This window comes from Amblyomma maculatum, chromosome 1 (genome assembly GCF_055883805.1).
Source record: "Amblyomma maculatum isolate TAMU_Amacu chromosome 1, ASM5588380v1, whole genome shotgun sequence".
In the NCBI taxonomy this organism is placed as follows: domain Eukaryota; kingdom Metazoa; phylum Arthropoda; class Arachnida; order Ixodida; family Ixodidae; genus Amblyomma; species Amblyomma maculatum.
Genome location: NC_139344.1, coordinates 382,404,648 through 382,424,059, shown reverse-complemented (window position 1 = coordinate 382,424,059; position 19,412 = coordinate 382,404,648). Strand labels below are relative to the sequence as shown.

Sequence of the window (19,412 nt, the reverse complement as noted above, 5' to 3'; positions counted from 1 at the left end):
CATATTCTGCGAGTGCTTGCCAAATGCGCTCCATCCCAATCTTATTCTTCTTGTTATGAGGGAGGGACGCCGTCCACTACGGCGTCCCTCATAGCCTGAGTTGATTTGAGATGTTAAACTCCATAAAACAAACCATCTCCTAATTCGACAAATAAAATTCACGAGACAGTTATGCAATTTTGTCCTTCTTTCTCCACAAATTCGCCTCTTTTTAGCAAGGTCGCAGAGCTCAATTTAAGATGACAGTAGTCAGCACAGCCTGCGAAACGTGGACGTGAGTTCTAAAATACGTTCTAAACACCATTAGTATGTAAGGGAGTAAAAAAGGAGTATCATGTCCATGAGAGCGTAATCCCTTGTAGAGGTATGCTATTATTCTTAAGCCCCGCGAGGTAGGTTTTTGCCACTAAACACACTGAATGCCTATAGCAGATTTTCCCTTCAAACATGTCGAGTTCTTGCTTAAACTAGGTTTAAATCCCCTCTGATTGCTAGCCTTCATACCTTTCAGAAGTGCAAGATGCCGGGCTAGTTGGTAGTGCATAATGAAATAAAACAGCGCAACGAACGGGACGAAACACGAAGAAAGGGAGACAAAGACACAGGCGCTGACTAACAACTGAAATTTTATTCCGAAGCAGGACACATATATAAGGTACAAAGAGGGGGGTGTGGCCGAATGCGATCCTGCACAATCACCGAAACAGTGTAGTCATGTCCAAGAGTAAAATACGATAAAAAGGTGAAAAGCCGAAAAGACTAAAAGCGATAAAAACCACGGTGTAGGAGGCCGGGACGGAAAGTAAAACCGGTAAAACAGATATATACATAGCCAAAAAGGCAGGTAAAAGCATTAAAATATAACGGTAAAAAACAAAAACACGGGACTGAAATCGTGGCACAAGGTGATTGACAAAAGTAGCGGAGAGGGGCATTCAAGAAAAAAGTTAAACATTTACCCTGCCTCTGAGAAAATCCAATTCTTTTTGCGACAAGCACAGGGAGAGTGCACTCACACATTGCTCATTTGCGCTGTGGATTTCGAATGCTTCTGCGACTTCCCTGGATATCCTATCCCGTCCTCTAGCAAGAATTGTGCAGCGATTGAAATGTGGGTGACAAGTTTTGTCCGGATCATCATCGTTATGTTTACACTTTTTGCAGTGCATGGCGAGGTGGCTGGAAATTGTAATGCTGTTTACGTTTTTCTTGTGCTCTTGAAGCCTAATGTTGAGACACCTGCCTGTCTGGCCAATGTATCTCTTCCCACAGGATACGGGCAGCGAGTAGACGACGCCGGTTTTGCAGGGGACGAGTTGTTCCGAATGAGTCAGCCCACATCCACGGGCGATCAGATGTTTGTTTACCTTCGCGCAAAGGGCGGAAAGCTTATTAGGCGCTGAAAAGACGACGTCAACCCCTGAACGTTTCGCGACTTTTTTGAGGCGGTGGCTGACCTCATGAATGTAGGGCATTACGACCACTCTTCTGTGCTCCCTGTTGGACGCCGCCTGTGCGTGTTGTCGTCCTCGTCTCTTGGCCGCTGAACCGGCCACGGACACCAGAACGTTCAGGGGGTAACCGGCGGCTGACAGGCGCTCGACCTGGTTGCTAAAACTATCCTGGAAATGATGTTCACAGGACTTCTGAAGCGCATTTTGAAAACAGTTTTACTACCCCTCTCTTAACGAGTTTTGTATGGGCAGACATAAAAGGCAGAAGAGGTTTCTTACCCCTGGGCTGATAGGACCAGCAGGTATGCTCGTTGGAAAAATGCAGTCGCAAGTCCAGAAACCTGATTGAACATTCATGCGGCGTTTCATGCGTCTAAGCCAGAGGAATACATTGGCCAAACATGGAAAGAATTTCGGATACCATTGGGTTAAATGCTTCGTGGCTGCAATTCAAAAGGACGAGATGGTCATCCACGTAACGAAAAATTTTTACCACGCTCGTATCAGCGCACGTTAAAGATCCCCAGGTGGTCGAAATTACTCTGTAGCCCTCCACTACAGCCCCCTTTCTCTCTATCCACTTTAACTCCCACCTTCATCCCTTCCCTTACGGCGCGGTTCAGGTGTCCACAGAGCAAGTGTGACAGATACTGCGCCTTTCCCTTCCTATGAACCAACCAACCAACGCTCGTATCAGCGATCCTGTCATTCAACATCCTATCGTATCTAGCAAGAAACAGTTCGTTGGGATAGGTGCTACGCAAGAGCCTATGCAAACACCTTGTTTCTGTATATATGTATGTTCACCTGACGTAACATAGGAAGAATTCAGATAAAAGTTCACAAGTCGTAGAAAATCATCAATGGAAAGGCCTACTTCGTTCTGAAAATTTACGGCTCCGAAAGTGTCGATAGATTCCTCAATGCAAGACAGCAGTTCTCTGTGCGGTAAAGAATAATACAAATCTTTGATGTCTACCGAGAAGGCGTTCAGGTTGCAGTCATGTTTGATACTTAAAAAATCTATAACCTTTTCTGAGCCATCGATCACAAAGGGGTCATCAACTATCAGCAACCTTAACTTATCTCTAAGAAAAGTCGCGAGCAATTTCTGCCATGACTCCTTTTCGGATGCGATTACACGGAAAGGTATTCCAGGCTTGTGCGTTTTAGCAGAAAAAAACACAGTTCCACTGAGACGACTTGCAGCTTTAAGTTTACAAGCCAAATTGTCCAGTTTGAGGGACTTACATAAAGCCACAGCTTGCTTTTTCACCTTGGAGAGGTTGGCGTGATTCCTATTGAACGCAGTCTCGAGGGCGCTGGTAGCTCTTGAGCTAAATTCGCCGGCCGATAGTACAGTGAAGCCGCCTTCTTTGTCAGATGGGACCAGAAGTAGTTCATTGTTTCGAAGATAGTTAATGGTCTGACGCACTGAAAACTTTTTGGAGGATGAATGGTACTTGCAGAGTACATCGACGCCTTCCGAGATGCATCTGGTCTTGTCGCTGTCGGGTGCTTTCTGTCCAACCATCCGCACCAGCCCGAGAAGCTCTGCGGCGGACTTTTTTGGTTCTATGGCAAATTTTGGGCCTAGGCTGAGGAGGCTTTTAACGCTGTTTGGTAAGTGAACGTCACCCACCGTGTGCACAGGATTGCAAGGTCTCGTTGTCTTCTTAGGCAGCCACGTTCGTAGCGTGAGCAGGATTCGCTGCCAGATGAACTCGGCGGTGCTGTGAAGAATGTGGAGACATTCACGCCACTCGCCATTTGAGGATTTGGAGGCGCTCAATCGTAGGAATAAGGCGTCCTTGTAGAGGCGGTGTTGTCGTTGCTACTCTGACCTCAGCAGCTTTAACACTCGGATGCCGTGGCCGGTCGAAGGTGCGAACCCACCAAACAACGCAAGGACTTCAGGTGGCAGTATTTTGTGGCGGATGCAAAAGAAAAGGGTCCGGGACCTTATATATGTGTCCTGCTTCGGAATAAAATTTCAGTTGTTAGTCAGCGCCTGTGTCTTTGTCTCCCTTTCTTCGTGTTTCGTCTCGTTCGTTGCGCTGTTTTATTTCATTATGCAGTACCAACTAGCCCGGCATCTTGCACTTCTGAACTTCATCTCTTGTTCATCGGGCTCTGTTAATTGTTTCACCTGTGAACCAAACTTTCTCATGTCCCTCACTGTCAATGCGATCTGTCGGTCTCGGACCCTTTCCTTTTGCATCCGCCACAAAATACTGCCACCTGAAGTCCTTGAGTTGTTTGGTGGGTTCGCACCTTCGACCGGCCACGGCATCCGAGTGTTAAAGCTGCTGAGGTCAGAGTGGCAACGACAACACCGCCTCTACAAGGACGCCTTATTCCTACGATTGGGCGCCTCCAAATCCTCAAATGGCGAGTGGCGTGAATGTCTCCACATTCTTCACAGCACCGCCGAGTTCATCTGGCAGCGAATCCTGCTCACGCTACGAACGTGGCTACCTAAGAAGACAACGAGACCTTGCAATCCTGTGCACACGGTGGGTGACGTTCACTTACCAAACAGCGTTAAAAGCCTCCTCAGCCTAGGCCCAAAATTTGCCATAGAACCAAAAAAGTCCGCCGCAGAGCTTCTCGGGCTGGTGCGGATGGTTGGACAGAAAGCACCCGACAGCGACAAGACCAGATGCATCTCGGAAGGCGTCGATGTACTCTGCAAGTACCATTCATCCTCCAAAAAGTTTCCAGTGCGTCAGACCATTAACTATCTTCGAAACAATGAACTACTTCTGGTCCCATCTGACAAAGAAGGCGGCTTCACTGTACTATCGGCCGGTGAATTTAGCTTAAGAGCTACCAGCGCCCTCGATACTGCGTTCAATAGGAATCACGCCAACCTCTCCAAGGTGAAAAAGCAAGCTGTGGCTTTATGTAAGTCCCTCAAACTGGACAATCTGGCTTGTAAACTTAAAGCTGCAAGTCGTCTCAGTGGAACAGTGTTTTTTTCTGCTAAAACGCACAAGCCTGGAATACCTTTCCGTGTAATCGCATCCGAAAAGGAGTCATGGCAGAAATTGCTCGCGACTTTTCTTAGAGATAAGTTAAGGTTGCTGACAGTTGATGACCCCTTTGTGATCGATGGCTCAGAAAAGGTTATAGATTTTTTAAGTATCAAACATGACTGCAACCTGAACGCCTTCTCGGTAGACATCAAAGATTTGTATTATTCTTTACCGCAAAGAGAACTGCTGACTTGCATTGAGGAATCTATCGACACTTTCGGAGCCGTAAATTTTCAGAACGAAGTAGGCCTTCCATTGATGATTTTCTACGACTTGTGAACTTTTATCTGAATTCTTCCTATGTTACGTCAGGTGAACATACATATATACAGAAACAAGGTGTTTGCATAGGCTCTTGCGTAGCACCTATTCTAACCGAAGTGTTTCTTGCTAGATACGATAGGATGTTGAATGACAGGATCGCTGATACGAGCGTGGTAAAAATTTTTCGTTACGTGGATGACTATCTCGTCCTTTTGAATTGCAGCCACGAAGCATTTAACCCAATGGTATCCGAAATTCTTTCCATGTTTGGCCAATGTATTCCTCTGGCTTTGACGCATGAAACGCCGCATGAATGTTCAATCAGGTTTCTGGACTTGCGACTGCATTTTTCCAACGAGCATACCTGCTGGTCCTATCAGCCCAGGGGTAAGAAACCTCTTCTGCCTTTTATGTCTGCCCATACAAAACTCGTTAAGAGAGGGATAGTAAGACTTTGTTTTCAAAATGCGCTTCAGAAGTCCTGTGAACATCATTTCCAGGATAGTTTTAGCAACCAGGTCGAGCGCCTGTTAGCCGCCGGATACCCCCTGAACGTTCTGGTGTCCGTGGCCGGTTCCGCGGCCAAGAGACGAGGACGACAACACGCACAGGCGGCGTCCAACAGGGAGCACAGAAGAGTGGTCGTAATGCCCTACATTTATGAGGTCTGCCACCGCCTCAAAAAAGTCGCGAAACGTTCAGGGGTTGACGTCGTCTTTTCAGCGCCTAATAAGCTTTCCGCCCTTTGCGCGAAGGTAAACAAACATCTGATCGCCCGTGGATGTGGGCTGACTCATTCGGAACAACTCGTCCCCTGCAAAACCGGCGTCGTCTACTCGCTGCCCGTATCCTGTGGGGAGAGATACATTGGCCAGACAGGCAGGTGTCTCAACATTAGGCTTCAAGTGCACAAGAAAAACGTAAACAGCATTACAATTTCCAGCCACCTCGCCATGCACTGCAAAAAGTGTAAACATAGCGATGATGATCCGGACAAAACTTGTCACCCACATTTCAATCGCTGCACAATTCTTGCTAGAGGACGGGATAGGATATCCAGGGAAGTCGCAGAAGCATTCGAAATCCACAGCGCAAATGAGCAATGTGTGAGTGCACTCTCCCTGTGCTTGTCGCAAAAAGAATTGGATTTTCTCAGAGGCAGGGTAAATGTTTAACTTTTTTCTTGAATGCCCCTCTCCGCTACTTTTGTCAATCACCTTGTGCCACGATTTCAGTCCCGTGTTTTTGTTTTTTACCGTTATATTTTAATGCTTTTACCTGCCTTTTTGGCTATGTATATATCTGTTTTACCGGTTTTACTTTCCGTCCCGGCCTCCTACACCGTGGTTTTTATCGCTTTTAGTCTTTTCGGCTTTTCACCTTTTTATCGTATTTTACTCTTGGACATGACTACACTGTTTCGGTGATTGTGCAGGATCGCATTCGGCCACACCCCCCTCTTTGTACCTTATATATGTGTCCTGCTTCGGAATAAAATTTCAGTTGTTAGTCAGCGCCTGTGTCTTTGTCTCCCTTTCTTCGTGTTTCGTCCCGTTCGTTGCGCTGTTTTATTTCATTATGCTTCATACCTTTATGCCGGCGGGAGTATTAGGTAGTATTAGGCTTCTACTGCCTGCTGCATTCCGTAATTTATTGACTGAGATCTACATCATGGCTTTACCAACATACCCTGGCTTTACTAGGGACCGCGATAGGGACCATGTTATTCCCTTATTACTCACTTATTGTTCAATTTGTGTCTGTAGTTTATAGTGAAAAACACAGTTTCATAAATGCTGTGCTTTCTTTGTGCTATTAAGTTCCCAACGATGAAGTTGAATCCCTCATATGAAAAGTGACAAGAAAGAAATAGAAGTAGGCTTGTATAAATGGAGGCGAAACGAAGTGGCGTCCGTGTGCTGTGCGATGTCAGCGCACGTTAAAGATCCCCAGGTGGTCGAAATTACTCCGTAGCCCTCCACTACGGCTCCTCTTTCTCTCTTGCCACTTTCATTCCCACCTTCCTCCCTTCCCTTACGGCGCGGTTCGGGTGTCCACAAAGCAAGTGTGACAGTTACTGCGCCTTTCCCTTCCTGTGAACCAATTTAACTTAACTTGTATAAATGTGGTGTGCCGTTCGAGGAAGACGTCTCTAATAAAAATAAATGTCTGAACACACGAAACGCTAATTTTTTTTTGCGGATGAATTTTAAATCTACAAACTGAATCTCTATAATTAAAGTCGAATGCTGCTCGCAAACACAAACCGGCAACATTCCCGTTAGTTTGCAGTATTTTACGGAAAAAGAATACTGCCGAATTCGAAGCATTAACGATTCCAGCTCCTCTTTGGAGCCAGCTGAACGTAGTTCACACGGCACATTGAATCCTAATTACGACCATTAAATACCAGCCTTTCGTTGCACCATTTCCACAACCGCCCATTAAGGCTGAATGATGCTTTCTTGAGATTAATCTCTTGCATTTTTTGAAGTAAAATGTAAATTTTGCTGATATAAACAGGTCGAAAACTATTACTAGTCGAGAAATTAATGGATGGATCATCACATAGTCTTATCAGGCGAGAAATATCTGGTTGTGTAAAGCACAAAAGCAGTAAATTAGGCATCCTTTCACTCCATGCGGCCACACAAAGCCGGCGCTGCTCTCTGCCTGGACGGAAGTAGAGAGACAAGTGAATAACACGGACACGAATGAAACCAAATAGGGAGTCAGGGAAACGAAGGAGAAGGGAGAAAAGAAGGGAGAGAAAAAACGGAAGCAGCGCCGGGAAGGTGCTGTCATCTCGCGGCGAGGCTCTGAATTATGGTCTCCAGCGGGCGTGGCCGCGGCGTGGCGCGGTAGAGATAAAAACGCGATAGAGTGCTGTGAATGGGAGCGGAAATAATGCAGCGGTGAAAACGTAGATAAGGGATTGCGAGTGGTTCAGTGGTAGCCTTCGAGAATGGGCTTCTGCCCCGCATGGTCGACTTTTGCGTCCTGTTGGTGGTTGCACGCCGTGAAAAGCGCATAAAACTCTTCACGTCTTATTGCGTCTTCTCGAGTTAGCGTTTCTGCCTAGATGTTTCTTTTTCTTTTTTTAAATAAATGAAAGAGACAAAAATTGGCCAAATAGCTAATTTTGTAGGTAGGTCACTGGAACAATGTTGTTCGCTTCACTTCTCACGTTTTACGTTATATTAAATTTGCTTTTTATTATTTTTTTTCCTTGTCTCGTGGATGCGCGTTTTCACATTTATTTTAAAGCTTTAAAGATGTCAGCCACGTGAACAATAGGTACTTGTTTGCACGTAAGTTAACCGCACTTTACTTCAAAGGCTAGTGTTCCTTGCTGACAATACCTCTAAATATTATCGAGTGTTTGATTTATTCGGTTGTTATACTACAAAGCCTGAAAAACACAATGGCTTACGAAAACAAACAAGTCGCAGTTCACATAGAAATTTGAATTTAAGGCTATTATTTGCACGGAAGTAAAATTCAAGGAAACAGAAACAAGAATGTCAATAATTATGATTTTCGGGCGGCGATGATGAACAGTCTGCAAAAGGGATCTTTTTTACAAGCCTGTGTGAAATATGCATAGCATGTTTAAATGTAGTCGTACGTTCATTGAATATGCTCTAATAAAAATATAGTGGTTCAGTGCTGGCTAGGCCGAATGAAAGAACGAAATATCGCTATGAAAGACGGGAGAATATAGGGAGAAACACTACAAAGCAAATGATTTATTGTTAAACGTGGACAGCATAAACGGCACAACCACAGAACCTCACTGGTTGAGATACGTGGATTCTTTAGGGAATAGAACTATCGACGGGCTGCTGACGCGCGTTTCACCTAGCCTTTTTAGACTGCAGCAATTTTATATTATCTCAATTTTATGTTATTTTTACATAGCCTTTATAAATGAGCCTCGAGGTCTCGTCTTTATACCGGGTGATGATAGCAGTCAAAATAAGATCCGCTTCAGTTTCACACCCTGCGCAATACATTGCTAGATGGTTTCTGTGTGACCTGTTCTCTTTACCTTTTGCGCGCTTATGAAGTAGATCATTAATGCAGCGTCCCGTCTTACCGATGTAAAGACGACAGCATTATTTTCAGGATCTTATAAACACCACCAACACCAACGCAACAGTCAACATTTCTTTTTTGAGCTTTTTCCGGCAGCCTTTTTTTTTCTTATTTCCGCTTTCCTTCACAATTTTGCGGGATTCGTTTAGTTTATTCCTGGTGGAAAAATATCCAGCATAATGCCTGCTTTACGCACAATTATTTCATGTTGTGCAATAGTTTGTGCACGTACGACGTGCACGCTGTTTTCTTTATCTCTGGCTGGCCAGCATCCGCCTGCGGCAGCTCCATTTAATCATTGAAATTTCATTACTATTATAATATGAACTATGATAACGCGATTTCTTATCGAAATGATCGTGGTTACGTACTGATGATTCTTTGTGAGAGTAGTCCAGGCTTTTTGATATAATTCGCATGCAAATGAGGAATGATAGAAATGAGTGCGGAGGTATATAACTTCTATGGGAGCATCGTTAATAAACTGGAATAGAAATACCGGATATGACGTACTAAAATTTGATATCCATATTAGAACAGCGAGAAAATAACAAAGACGAAACACGCACAATAATACGAGCTCGGGTTGTTGTGCTTGTTCCGTCTTCGTCTATTTCGCGCTGTTTTATTATGGATAACAAAACTCAACCTGCCCACCTTTTTGTCCTTCTAAAACATTTTTTTGGCCACTATTGGAGTTACGGAAGCTAAGCTGACCTCACTTTGAGTTTCATCTGAAGAAAGGCAGAATGGCGCAGCTTTTCAGTTTTTGTCACGTTGACATATATTATTCCGCAAAGGCTCATTTCACTCTAGCAAAGTTAATATTTTTGCCATGACATTGTTATCCTTTCTTATTCCTTCGTTCTCGCAACGGATGAAATATATCGTGAAGCAACATGTAGAAAGACGACAATATTAAGCGGCAAATAAAGGTTTATAAAGGGGTTCATGATATTAAGACAGATGTGCCCTTCCTGGGCAGACATTATATGAGCAAAATAAAGAAACAAAATTTTATTCCTCCCCTACTCTTAATTTTTCTTTTTTTTTCTTTTTTTATTTGGCGGGAGAGAGCACCCTATGAGCGAACGAGCGCGCGGCGCGCGGCCGCGAGTACGACTGTCAACGGAAGAGAAATATGCCCCTAATACACAACGCGATATTGGTGACCCACCATTCTCCTTCTCTCCTTTTTTTCGTTCCCTCGTTCGATAGTCGTACACGTCACAGGCGGCGATAATTTGAATGTATGGCGGGCGATCATGAACGATTCCCGCGAGCACTCATTTCGGCTCGTTCGATGTACCTATATATACGTTTCAAACCGAGCCCGAAACCGTTCGCCAACCGTGAAAGCCGCGGGTTTCCGAAAACTTATCAAGGACCTGTGCGCGTACTAGTGGAGTAGAGCGCTACTGGAAAGGAAGATTGCGGTAGTGGATGTGCGAGGCGACGGTGGAGGCGAGGACTTTTAAAATTACGTTTCCAGTCGCTTCCTCGCCTCCCTTCCCTCTCCACCGGGGTCGGATCGTCGCCTCCGCACTGCGGTCTGTGGCGGCTGCTCGTCGCCATCCGATGTCGTCGTATCCGCTCTGCTCATTTTCTCTTCGGAGCCAGCGAGCTGGCACAAAATTGGGAATCGAATCGCGCTGGCAGTTCGAACGAACGCGGAGCGTTCAACTTTCGCCCCTTGTTCTTTTTTCTCCCATATTTTTTTCTGACTCCTCGCTGATTGATATTTTGCCTCGCCTATTCTTTTCAGAATTACACCCCTCGTTTCATTGTTTATTTCGTTTTATCGGTAGCGACGATTCTTTTCAGAATTACACCCCTCGTTTCATTGTTTATTTCGTTTTATCGGTAGCGACGAGTCATTGTCCGCCAAGCGACGCAACTCTCCGAATTCCTGTGTATTTTATACTTGTATTTATGCGATGTTTGCGAATCTACTTTTTCCCGAGTGTTTAGTTTCTGGCTTTTTCGCCTTGTGCCACGTTCGGATGGGACATCCAATTACCGCTTTCAGCGGTGACATTGATCTTTGCTTGAAGGAGTTTTGAGATTGAAGGGTGAAGAAAGGGAATCAGGCAGCGAAAAGAACAAAATGCCCGAGGGCGGTAGAACGAAAAAAGACGCCGCATCTCGTCTACTGCACAGACACCGAGTGGAGGGCCTATTGTGTGCGAACAGTGTAGGTGAGGGCCGCGCAATGTCCAGATAGAAATTGATGGCGACGAAATGGGAGGCAGAAAAAATAAAGGAAGAAAAAGGAGGAGAGGGAGGAGGAAGATGGGAGTGAAAACAAAAGTTTGGATTAGATTAGCCTAACCCATTTGAGCCACGTACAGCGGTCGGGACATCTGCCGCAAATCCGCCTGACTGTGTATATATATATATTTGACCCGTGTTTGCCGGCTGGAGAAATGGGAAGAGACAACGCCCAGGGGAACATGAGTTTAAAACAAGCCTTGCGAGAAACTCCACGCCAGATTGTACCAAATAAGGTAAATAAAAAAAAATACATAAACTAAGGCACAGTATCGAAACGTGAGAACAAATTCAATTGAACTGCGTCCTGAAGGAAGCGAAACAGAAGGCGAGCAATTGTGGATTCCGCGACAAGGCAGGCAGGAGGAAATGAACTCGGTGATGAAAGCTACGGGTCGCACTAGGACGAGAAAGCGCGCAGGAAAACGTAAAAGACAGGCCTGGAGCTTAAAGACAGGGAAAATGAAGAAACTTGCGACTAGGGCTATTCTACACAGGAACAAGTGGCAGGGAGCAATGAACGAAGGGGACTCGCAAGGCGACGCTCGCGCGCGAAGGAAGAAGCATTTAAAGGTGGAACGCGGGTGGGACATGCTCTGGTCTCTTGCGTTGCCTTTCTTCGTCCTCTCAGCAGCAGCGGCGACAGTTGGAATAAGGAGAAGGGCTCGCGAAACACGGAACACTACTCGGAAGGACATCTCTCAGGAGGAATTTGGCTCCATAAATAACGGAGCCCCGGAAAACACGGAGAGCCGAACACAGGGAATTCTTTTTCACGAGAATGGGAAGGACGTGGGGTGCGAGGGGGATGAAGGGCCCAGGACAGAGAAGTCGCCCGCTTAGGGACAGGAGAGCGCGAGGTGAGAGGCGCTCGTTTAACTCAATCCAAACAAAAGAACGGATGCCTAGGTGACACGTAGCAAAAAAAAAAAAAAAAAAAAAAAAAAGGAAAAAAAAAAAGGAAATCACGAGCAAAAAGCAAACAGAAAAGCCACACACAAAAAAAATTGCATCCAGAGCAACAGAAGAGGGAGGCGACGCCAATTTGTATCTGCAAGGGCGCGCTGAAATGCGCATGCAGGATTGCTGCTGCTCCAGCTCTGTCGTCGCTCGTGCTGAGCCGCCACTCCCGCCCACCTTGTTTTTCTTTCGGGAGCGCGAATTTTATTTCGCGAGACGTGATTATGCCCTCTCTCTGTTCTCGTGTTCTAAACGACTCGGCTTATACGTCCCGTTTTTGTTTCTTCTATCCCCTTTGTGTTTCTTTTTCCCTTCTCTTACAGCTCTCTGTTACGCTCTCTTCCCATTTTATATCTTTTTAATTTTTTTCCTTTGTTTCTCTCGATCCTGCCACTGCACAGCAGAATCAGCAGCAACAGCAGAGGCAGCAGCTTCGTCGCCTCTGTCTCACCCTCTGTCGTCTTGGAGACGGACGCGAGAAAAATCGATGTCACCGCCGACGCATGCTGCTGCACCCCCCCCCCCCCCCCCCCCCCCTTCCCCGTCCACTCCTCTCCTGGCTCTTGTAAAGCCGCAAAACGATGCCGTTTGCGCATGGTATCTCGCACGCGTGCTGCTTCTTGCATGGGCCTCGAGGAAGCGGCGAAAGCCCAGCAGCACTGTCCTGCACTCAGGGCGTGAGACACCAGGAAAATAGCGAGAAAGAGGATGATAGGGAGGGAAAAGTTAAAGCCCGAAGGGCGGTAAAAGTTTTAACCAGACGAAACACGCGTGGAGGCGCCGGAGGGCAAAAGAATCAAAGCTACACGACACCATAACACCGAATTCAAGACAGAGAGGAAGGAAGAGAGGGTCATGCGATCCTAAACTATAGGCGCTGAGGAAGTGCCGAAGTTTGCGTAGTAAAGAGGCGCCTGTGAAACCTAACACGTCTCTTAAAAGCAAGTGTGGTGGTCGGAAACAGCAAGCGCGTGAAGAAGCCAGGGCTTAGTGCTCCTTTTCCCATCTCTCTCTCTTTCTCATGAGCGGATGAAGAAAGCGGAAGAAGAACAATTTCCCTTCCGGGAGCGCCTACCTGTTGAACGACGTTCTCGGCTGGCCGCGTGCATTAGCATCCGCCGGCGCAATCCGATTTCCGGGTTTTCCCTGGGGAAGAGATAAGGTGGGGATTCCGGTAAGGGGATCTAGTAACAGCAGGCCACGCCCACTGTCGCTTTTGCTAAGCTATTCAAGCGTGGCGCATCTCTTCTCACCCACCCCACCTCCACCCTGTCGATTTCCTTTTTGTCCCTGTCGTTTTGTTTACTGGTGTGCAAGTGCGAATCGACTTGGGGATTTCGTGCTGCACTTTGATTAAAGCTCGACGTGCCCTGTTTATGTTGCGGCGTTTCAGTCCATGGGTCTCGTTAGCAGGCAGAAAATGGCGCGTGCGTTCACGTAATTCAAATAAAGCGTAAGGGCTGTTTTTGAGATTTTCTCGAGTGTTTGACAACGATAAGCAGCGGATCAATCATGTTCATTTCAGTACGCTTATGGTTATATGTGAATACAACCACGCGGACCCGCAGCAAGTGCCGTGCATGTTAATTACCAATTGCAAAATACGTCAAACTATGTCATTTGTTTTAAAATGACAGTAAAATTGAGACACGTGAGGTATATTAAGAACTTTGAATAAAGTGCATGATGGCGAAGTTTTTATCGGTTGAATGAAGAGTGTGGTAAATATTAAAGTACTTTTTTTTACAAAGGCCTCCCTGTAGCTTATATTGTAGCCATGCTTAATATTATAACCATGCGTTATTTTTTTATTACAGCGTGAATAGTCAGAGTTAGAACCTGCATGAAAGTGAAGCAGGCAAAGAGCCGACCGTTCAAGATTATAACATCATTTTTTTTTTTGTTGCAGTTTCCAGGAGTGTAAGAAAAGGTTTGGTTTGTGAGGTTTAAACGACCCGAAGCGACTCGGGCTGTGAGACACGCCGTAGTGGAGGGCCCCGGAAATATTGACCACCTGGGGCTTTTCAGCGTGCACTGAAAACACAGAAAGAAAAGCGTCTGCCGTGGCCGGGATTCGATCCCGCATCTTTGGGCACAGTAGTCAAACGCTCTGACCACTGCGCCATTCCAGTGGGTATGGTGTGCAAGAAAAGGAATGTATCAAAATGAGCAAATGTATCAAGTACTCACTTATGTTGTATTTTGTTAGGTCATCTTTCAAAACAAATTCATGAGATCATTTTAATCAATGCGCTTGAGCCTGAGTATGTAAATGTTGTCCAAGGACTGATTGCCAATCACTCTAAGAATGCTGTTTCAGCTCTCAGTACATGTTTTAAATAGTGCTGGCTTTTATTTCCCGAACGCACAAACGTGAATGTTCCGTTACGTCCTGCCAGGGGATTTTCTCGAAGAGAAATTTTGAAAGCAAATAATTTTACTTTTTAATGAGGTACAGCCAGAAACGAAGCCAGAACTGGATTTCGGGGGGTGCTCAAGCGCTTCTAAGAGATACTAGGAAGGGGGAGCCTGGCCTATACGTGCTTGATCAGACCACATATTTGATAAGACCCTCACAATATTTATCCTCGCTGTCGTATGGAATTGTCACCTTTATTAAATTATCTCTAAAGATTAGAGGAGAAAAAGCTTCAGCTGGTTGCTGAACATTTTTGGAACTTATTGACAGACACAAGTTGTCACTAAAGCAGCAGTATGCGTCTCGCTGCAGTTTGTACTCAATACTCGAGTTTCGAAAGTCTATCACTTGATCTGTTTGCTAATAATTACTTGCTGCATTGTTTAGTTTATGAAATTACTGGCCTTTTTAAGCATGCCGTTTGATTGCAATCAGTTTCTGGTATAAGCGGGTACTTAATTTCTTGCTTTTGTCTTCCAAGTGTGCTTGGAGGTATTCGTACAATCATTGCAGTGTGCTTACTTTATAGAAGAGAAATAGAAAAAAAAAAAAAATATGCGACTTTATTTTGAATAAGGTTTTCCAACGGGACGCATGCATGTCGGCAATCCGACGCTCTCCTCACGCGTCGTAGTCAATAAATCGATGGTGCTAACGAGACGAGTACGCGAACCAAGGCTACTGCTGGTTCTCTTTTATTTGCCTGTTCCAGCAGTTTGGTAGGTCATTTGAGAATGCTTACGGAATTCCGGTCGAAGATATGAAAACACGATTCGCTCGTTTTAACGAATCTGGCTACATTTATGCAGATTTAAAAATTTTATGAAAATAAACACATTGTTATTTCAAGTAGATCACCTTTTTCGGCCCAACCTAATGCAGTAAAAGAGACTGGTCGACCCTTCGTAATTTTTGTTTGATAATCAAAACACTTTGCCTGCGGTGAGGGAGATTCCATTGCAATGCTATGCGAAGTTGAATCTGTAATCGCCTATGTTAATGGAGCGCCGTGTGAGTCATGCGAACGAAAGGTGTTCAGCGCATCTTCTGCAAGTGAAAGTTGGACTAAGGAATCAAAGAAGGAATAAAATAATTTTTGCATACACTGTCATTTGAATGAAATATTTTATAATGAATCGTAGTAGCTGTGTTATTGTGTTACTGTAGCTATACGAGGGTGCTGTCGGAATTTGAGCAAAACGAGTCGAGTTCAACTTGCTCGATTAAATAACACCGTTATACCTAAATGCGTGAGAGCGAGTAGACGATATACAAATTTCCTCCTCCTACGTGATTACTTGGCACGAGGCTAGATTTTCCCACGTCGTCTATGTATTGTGATGTAAAGTCTATCTGACGCCCCTTTTTTTGTTGAAACAAAAAAATGAAGGTAATAGCTTAATAGGGGCAACACGTAAAGCGAACAGACAATTGTAGACATCTGCAATGCTTTGGCATAAAAACCAAGTAGGATAAAACACCGCGTTTTAGAGGGAGTTGTTAAGTAGAGAGGTCAGTGACACTTAAATGAGTGTAAATACGCTGATTCGCACAAAAGGAAAGCCGCGCAGTGAGTGGTTAAAAATAATGCCAGTTGGTCACTCACTTTAAGTGATTGCGTGCACAAATTTAGACAGGAAGTAAGAAAATAGTCAGAGGACGAGCGATCTTTGCTTTTGATGTTCTTTTACGCATCTTCTAAAGGTCACGTTTCATCCCTTTATCATATAAGTACACTCACGGGGACGAGTATGGCGGATTAGTAGTTGCGCGTCAGTGCACAGGTACAAACCTACAATTGCGAAAACTCGACGCCAGATGCCGTGGCGATCGACACTGCGCCTTTTAACGGTGGCGTATTTGTGCACTCACGAACACTAAGAGAGCCTAGGACGGCAAGCCCTTCCAAAATTCTTCGAAAATCCTTCTTCAACAGTAAACACTTGATCAGCGGCGAAATGGCTCGCGGAGGTACAAGGAGGGAGGCTTACGTTTCGTAGACGATGCGGAGTGCCCTCGAAGCCTCCTACGAAAGCAGCTTGTCGTTGAGATGTCAAACCGAAGCTCCCACTTCGCTCGTCGGTTCTTCCTTCTTTAAAACTGGCCGTTTTTGCGTTTGTTTTCTCTATGTCCTTTTCGTGCGAAACTTCGCCGGCGGCCAATGTTTGGCTCGGGTCATAAGCTCGAGATAATGTCCCAGCCTCACGAGAAGACGCCATTTAGCGCTTTGCAAAGGGAGCTTCGCTTAGGCCACAAGGAAGCGAAGTGCCCGGCGGCAAAGAAAGAATAGCGTTTGTAGTGCCATCTAACTTCTGAGCCTTCAAGTCTTGGTTAGTCTCGGTGGAGAAAGGGAGATAATGTTCTTTGCGTGCACTCGAGCGCGTCTGGGCTGTGCATTGCAGATTAAGTGCGCCGTGCGGACTTAGCATGAAAAAAGGACCGTTTCTTTGCTTTCGCAGCTTATACTCTGAAGCCTACTAGAACAAAGAAGGAAAAAAAAAACAAAAGCAAAACAAAACTGTTTCTTACGTATGATCTGTATTACGGCGATCTATTCTTTTTATCGTTTAGTTGGAAAGGCCGGAGTGGCTAGATTAAAACTCGGCTATAGACTTCATGTTTTCTTTCAACAGACATTGAAGTTGGCTTGCGTCTTTTTTGCGGTGCCAAGTACGCACACCAGGGTGAATAAAGATGTCCGTCCGCCAAGAAGCGCTGACAAGCCGCACAAAGAAGGCCATGCAGTTCCGCTTGGAAAACTTCAGCGCCTTTGGAGGAGAGGCCGGAACTATATAAAAACTATGCAACAATTTATTCCCTTTTCTTGCAAGAGCGGCTCAGGACACGAATATAATTTCTTAAAGAAAAAAAAAATGAATGAGAAAGAAGTACGATTTCGTTAGGAATGATAAGTAGTCTTGAAGAAATGCGAATCACCGGTGTAGCTGAGACGAAAAAAAAAAAAAAAACAAACAAAATCAACACTGTGAGAGTTCCTCGTCTGTGAGAAAAAATGAAAGGAATAGAATAAAACCGATTCAAAAAGACTGCAGAAAATGTGCGGGAAGTGGAAGCGGCCCATTTCGTGTTTTTCTGACAGCTTTGTCGTTTGGGGAGCGTGTACGATGCCCAGTGCAAGGCTTCTTTTCAAGAACACCAAAGTAGAAAAAGTAGAAAATAACAGACCACCATAAAGTAGAAAATAACAGACCGCGGTAGCCATTGCGCAACGCCTTAGAAAATAAGCACATACATCGGAAGGAAAAAAAAAAAAGCGCTAGAATTTCGTTGAAAAGAAAAAGAGCGCCATATTGAAGGAGCGAGAAAAGGACCGGTTTAAGATGGGGCTCCAAGTTGAAAACTTGAGATTGGCAAGATTCTCGGGCACAGCCCATGTATGGGCCACGGTTGAAGGAAAGCGCTCCGCACTTCCGCCGCTGCTTGTGCGGAGCGTGGGGTCGGCGTCTGTGTGGAGGTTTGCTTAGACATAGAGAAGTGCGCCATACAGCAACGGCCTTACTGCGAAGCTGTCCGCGCTTCCCCGGCTCTTCTATTTGTTTTTTACCTAGCAATTCTTTTTTTAAAAAGCCACTCGTGAAATAGAAACAACAGATCAAGAAAGGACACAAGGGCCTTTCAGACGTTGTCGCAGAAGCCCTTGTAACTTTTCTTCCTGCACTGGTATCGCTCCTCCTTTCTCTCCTTCCCTCCTTTCGAGTCTCGAGCGTTTTATATGCGAAAACAAGAAGATAGGAAAGAAATCAATGAGCGGAATTTGTTCCCGGAGATCTTTTGAATTCGACTTTAAACCTTGCTGTTTCTGCTGGCGCCACATATTGTTTTTTTTTTATTTGTTATTCATTCACTTCGCTGTGTCAGACCTCGCTCTTATCGGTAGCAAGTCAGACGTTTCTTCTTCAAACTGGGGTAGCGGATGCCTCTCAGCATTGCAAGAAAAAAAAAAAAGAGAACTTCTTTGTGGAGGAAACGATGGATGCGATGCCGTTATTCAGACAGGGCAACCGCAAATGACTGTTTTTCTTCGGACGCTTTCTTTCTTTTCTGCAGTCAGCCGAGGCACGATCGTCGGGCTAGCGCTCGAATGTGTTTGCTCGCCGAGGGGAATACGGTCTTTTTGCAACGGTTCCCTTGAATTCACACGATATCTGTCTCTTTTAGGAGCTGATTTCCCAGGGGTTCCTTTCGTTGGCGTGCCTCGTTTGCATGAGAGGAGAAGTTCAGGCTGGATTGACTCAAGATTCTCTATGCGTAGATGTTAACGAGCCATCTCGACACTTTCGCTCAAGGTTGTACAGACGCTTGTAGTGGTAATAACTTCTAAATTGAGTACAAAAAGAAAAAGAAGAGTCCTATACGGGTGAACGAATGCGCGTCACATCGCACTGGCTTAGCATTTGACGCACTTGTTCACCACAGTAGCGAGCAAAACATCTTTGCAGTGTTAATTCGGGCTACTCTCAACCGCTTTCTAACGACTGCTCGGAGTGGCGATTTAAGACTATTTAAAGTGAAAACCAGTTCGGTGTCCAGAAAATAATGAGAGAGGATCGAGCGGCGGCATCGTCTGCGCTCAACGAGAATTGCAACATATGTGCATTGCATGAAGTTTCCTTCTGGATTTTCCGCGACATTTCTAATATGTCGCCTGGCGTCAACTATGCGGAGAACATGCTTTTGCCCAGCTATATCACCAAAGGAACTGCAACACAACCTCTTTAACGACAGCATCACAAGTTCAGTTTATAGAATATACATATGCTTTTGCAGTCACTGCTGACAACAGTTCGTCGGGCGAAGTACTCAGTAACTCAGTATTAATCGTCGCTTAGTGAAGCACTGACAATTTGCTATGACTAATAGTAGCTGGGAAAGTGTAGTTAGAAAATA

The 19,412-nt window shown here is 45.2% G+C and overlaps 1 protein-coding gene across 1 annotated transcript in view; it reads right to left on the bottom strand.

Annotated features, from left to right (window-relative positions):
* Positions 1 to 17,248, bottom strand: part of LOC146208381 (cell adhesion molecule Dscam1-like) — a 37,196-nt gene extending 19,948 nt beyond the window's left edge. Inside the window, exons 1-2 of the mRNA XM_084593008.1 lie at positions 16,496 to 17,248; positions 13,161 to 13,231 (exon numbers count right to left, since the gene is read on the bottom strand). The gene's annotated coding sequence lies outside the window, so the exon portion shown is untranslated. The remainder of the gene's footprint in view (positions 1 to 13,160; positions 13,232 to 16,495) is intronic.
* Positions 17,249 to 19,412: the final 2,164 nt, after the last annotated feature.